Source organism: Parasteatoda tepidariorum, chromosome 1 (genome assembly GCF_043381705.1).
Source record: "Parasteatoda tepidariorum isolate YZ-2023 chromosome 1, CAS_Ptep_4.0, whole genome shotgun sequence".
NCBI classification, from domain to species: domain Eukaryota; kingdom Metazoa; phylum Arthropoda; class Arachnida; order Araneae; family Theridiidae; genus Parasteatoda; species Parasteatoda tepidariorum.
In genome coordinates, this window is record NC_092204.1 from 24,977,564 (window position 1) to 24,981,976 (window position 4,413).

Below are 4,413 nucleotides of genomic sequence, written 5' to 3' on the forward strand. Positions count from 1 at the left end.
TATATATATATATATATGTATGAGTAACTTTATTATTTTACTCTAGTACAAAAACTCAAAGGTGCCGTTCAAGAGCTGACAAATTAGTAAGTAATTTAATGAGAGTTTCTACTTAATAAATAGTTTTTAATCCTGTGTTCAATTTTTTTAATACCGTAAAATCCGTCTTCAATGTGAGTGTCATTAAAGAGTCTTAAATGCGTAAACACAATAATGGCAACACTCAGTTTTTCTCTCTTGGAAGAATATTTTTTTGCAACAAGGCGTGGGTTCGAAACCCAGCTATGGCGGTCTGAGACGAATTCTACACCTTGCTCGCACCATCCACAATGCTGACTGTCGACATTAAATATCCTCATTGGTGGATGAATCATGGGCTAGGAACAATTAGCCGTAAGGCTATTTTTGAGACTCCCGGCTGTTCGTGGTTATCAACTCCCTGTAGCGCAAATGCGTTTTAGTTCTTTCAAAAATTCCTCCAGGAAGGCAAGTCTCTCCCGAAAGTCCGAAAAGCTCCTTTGTCTACTGGATTGGGTTGAAATCGCAAGGATACGAAGTTGGACCTTGATAGTCTTAAGCTCAAATTCGGGTCAGCTGTTCAACGTCAATTATACAAAATATTGGACAAAAATATTTATATTTCACGAATTTTTGTGTGAATGTGTTTGAAGAAGTGTTTGATGTTATAAAAAGAAAACCTATCACTAGTTTACAAACTTAATCTGCCTTTTAAATAAGTCCATAATTCAAACTCTTAAGATAAAACTAATGTCAAGAATTGTACTTTTAGTTCTTTTTTTTTAATTAATCATAAACCAAGATCAATTTTTTTTCAAAATGTCAGGCATTTTTCGAAGTATTGTTATTTTAAGTAACTTATACCCTATTATAGAGATATCAATCAACCAAAAGTTGAATTCGGTATTTCCTGGGAAGAACATAAATTTGGGACAAAGATGTAGGTTAAATTTAAGAGTTTTAGCTTGGTAATGAATTAATAATTAAGAGTTTAAATTGATTCATAGAAGTTCACTTATCGTTTTTTTTCTCGCTTGTTTGTGATCCAATATGTATTTTTGAAGTTTCCAGTTGGACATTATTTTGAAACAATTAAAATAATTAAGCAAGCATGAAATCTCATTGCGTGCTTACGAAAACTAGATGAAAATTAACTTCTTGAGATAGTTTTTTATATAGATAACACAGTGATACTATATAACGAAACGATAGTATTGTTGACGAATAGTTCGACAAACGTTTTTCTTTCCTCCTATTGCTTGCCTGAGCCGGAAAAAATGAAATCACGGCTGATTATTATTAATTATATTTTAACTGAATTAATATTGAAATCTTATGTAAAAAATTTGTGAAGATGCGAAAAAAAACACTCTTCATAGCAATTTTCCAAAACAGATTTATAAAATATATATTTCTTTAAAAAAACACCGACAACACTTATGGTGTCATTAATGTCAATAGAATGCAAAAAAAAATACTTATGTTAAAATGGAAATTAACGAAGTGTGCACTTGATAATTCCAGTCCCTGTTTTTATTTTTAAATTAAAAAAAATCCAAACACTAATTATTTTACAACATGTTACGCGTTTAAAAAAAATTGAGCACTTTCCAAAAAATATTAAAATCAATTTTACTCATCTTGGATAATAAATTAATAGTGTGCATGTCTATAAGATTTCTATTTTACGGACCGAAGTAATAAATTACTGGTGAATGTCGTTGTTTTCCTTTATAAAATTTATTTCAAAATGCAAAAAAAATAATAATAATAAAAAAATTGGTAAGATTTCATTAGAAGTTTGTGCAATATTTGTTACGACGAAGAAAAATCTAAAAGAGACAAACGTGGTGTTCATGTTTTCATTGCTAATTGCCTAGGATTTTCATGCATGTATCCTTAAACCTGCGTCATTTGGTGTTAACGAGTCTAGCCAATGTTTTTCTCTATTCTAACTGTATATCTCGTTTGTCATTTTATTAAAAACCCGTTATTTTGAATCAGGCCGCCTTTATTTTGGAGTTTCGCACAGATACAATATTTTCAATATTTTTATTTTTTAAACTATTATACACATATTGGAATACACAATTTAAAACTATAGAGGAAACAAGGAAAAAATTAAAGATTAATGAAAACAGAAGAAAACTTATAAGAATATAATATATGAAAAGTCCGAAAATATGAAAAATCCGATCTGCTTTACAAACCAAAATTTAGCAGTAAACATCAGTAAATTAAAAACTGGTACCATTGTTCTGAATATACTGTGAGAGAGTACTATAAACAGAAATATGGCAATAAATTACAGAAATCTCTAATACATTTATTAAAATTGGAACAAAACAATTGAATCAAAAAAATAGATTCAACAAGTAACCTTTTTTTTGTAAAAAAAATTATGCTGTAACATTACTGTTCATAATACTGCCTATCTAATCTTGATACATTATGGTTCATTTGAAAACTTTAAATATGCTCTATTGTTTTTTTAAAAAAAATTAAAAGTGAATTGCTGCAATAGTAAGCAGCTAAGATTCATTATACATCGATATTTAACTTTAGATTCAAGACCAATATAAAATAATAGATTTTTATTCATCAAAGTTACCTAGAGTCAAATATCAATCCGAAATTTCAGAAAATAGCAGCATTTTGCATTTTATAAGGTTAAAAACTCATCGCCGTCCGCACCCTTAACTTTTCGTTTCACCGCCATGTATAATTTTTTTTGCCATTATTCCTTCAATACCATAAATCGAAACAAGATATTTCACATGGTCCGGAAGTATTGAACAATGGCTGATTTTAAATGTCTAAATCGTTCATTTAATTAACTTAAAACTTTCCATCCAAATAAAAGACACATCCAGCACCAATAAAAAACTAAAAAACTATTTTTTGCACCAAATGACACAGTCTTCATTCTTGAGATCTTAGAAAAACATAATAAGTGAAAATAAAATTGACAATAAAATTAAATTTTCAGAATGCTTAAAAACTGAAAAATTAGTGACATTTAGAGATCTGAAGTTAAAAGAATGCCATGCAAGTTAATAAAATTGCTCTTAAATTAAAATGAGATAGGAAATATTACTACTACTGTAAGGTTATACAAACGTTTAAAAGCAGAAACTCAATAGGAAATAAGGAATAAAGCTAAAAGAATGTCGTTGAAGATATAAAAACAGGAATATTACTTCTACACTGAGAATTAAAGTATAGTCAAAAGATCAAAAATTTCAGAATATAGTAAGATTTACAATGTTTCTGTATTTAGGGGAACACCAAAGTCTCGGCAGGTTTTACCGAAGTGCTTTGTTAATAATTTTTTTAAAACTAGGAATAAAATATAGTTTTGTAAAATAAGAAAAAAATTGGTAAATGCGGTGAATTTTGATAATTTTATGATACTGATACGGAAATTAAAGAATAGCCTAATTTATTCTGTTAAATTTTCTATTCAGTTTTGTATTGTTTACAGAATATGTGGTAAAAAGAACCATAATTTTGTCAACCAGAATGCCCAGTAAACCGTTACCACACGAATGGAAAAATAACAAAATCAATGGTTTTAATACCGTCTATTTATGTTTAATTGCTACAATTAATTCTTTTTTTAACAGTAGTGCTATTACCGTTTAAGACAGTAATTTTAACAGATTTTTTTGCTTCGTATGCATAATATTATTTTTCATTATTGCGTGTAAGACTGAAGTCATTATTGAAAATTTGAGGTATTCATCTGTTTAACTATGGAAACTAACGTTGTTTAAATTATACAAATTAAAATTACTGATTTTTAATGTATCTAAATCTAATCACTGAAAAACAACGAACATTTTTGCGTGTTAAATAATTTTTAAAACATTATTGCGTGTATGATTAAATTCAGTTTTTAGTGATGGGAGGTATGCTATCAAGAAGTACTGATTGCTAAATCTAATTGCAAACATCCTTTTCTTTTTTTTCAGATATGAAAACAATAAAGAAAATCTTCAGGAAGATGTTCCACAAATTGTATAATTAGACTAACCTTTAATAATTTGCAAATAAATTGAATTTTGAACTTTAGTTTGTTATTATTGCAGCATATTTTTACTTTTAGTTACGGAATATCTTTGTTTATTCTACCAATTATTATTTTCAAAGTGTTCAAAAATAATATTCCATTACTTTTACTTGAAGCATTAATTCTTCAAACGTTAATCACGATGTAAAAAAAAGTATTGTGAAGGCCTTTAAAATTGGTTTGCTTAGTAAACCAATAGTTATTATTTTCCCTTTGTTTTTACATAATAAATGATAGAACGCAAGTATTAAAAACATGAAAATTATTCATGTATTTACACAAAAATGTGTATTTTAATCTATTTTTAACTCTTTATATATATA

At 27.8% G+C, this 4,413-nt stretch overlaps 1 long non-coding RNA gene across 1 annotated transcript in view; it reads left to right on the forward strand.

Annotated features, from left to right (window-relative positions):
- LOC107446804 (uncharacterized) overlaps positions 1–4,092 on the forward strand; it is a 7,907-nt gene extending 3,815 nt beyond the window's left edge. Inside the window, exons 4-5 of the long non-coding RNA XR_006226851.2 lie at positions 47–86; positions 3,993–4,092. This is a non-coding gene — a long non-coding RNA (uncharacterized lncRNA). The remainder of the gene's footprint in view (positions 1–46; positions 87–3,992) is intronic.
- The last annotated feature ends 321 nt before the right edge of the window (positions 4,093–4,413 follow it).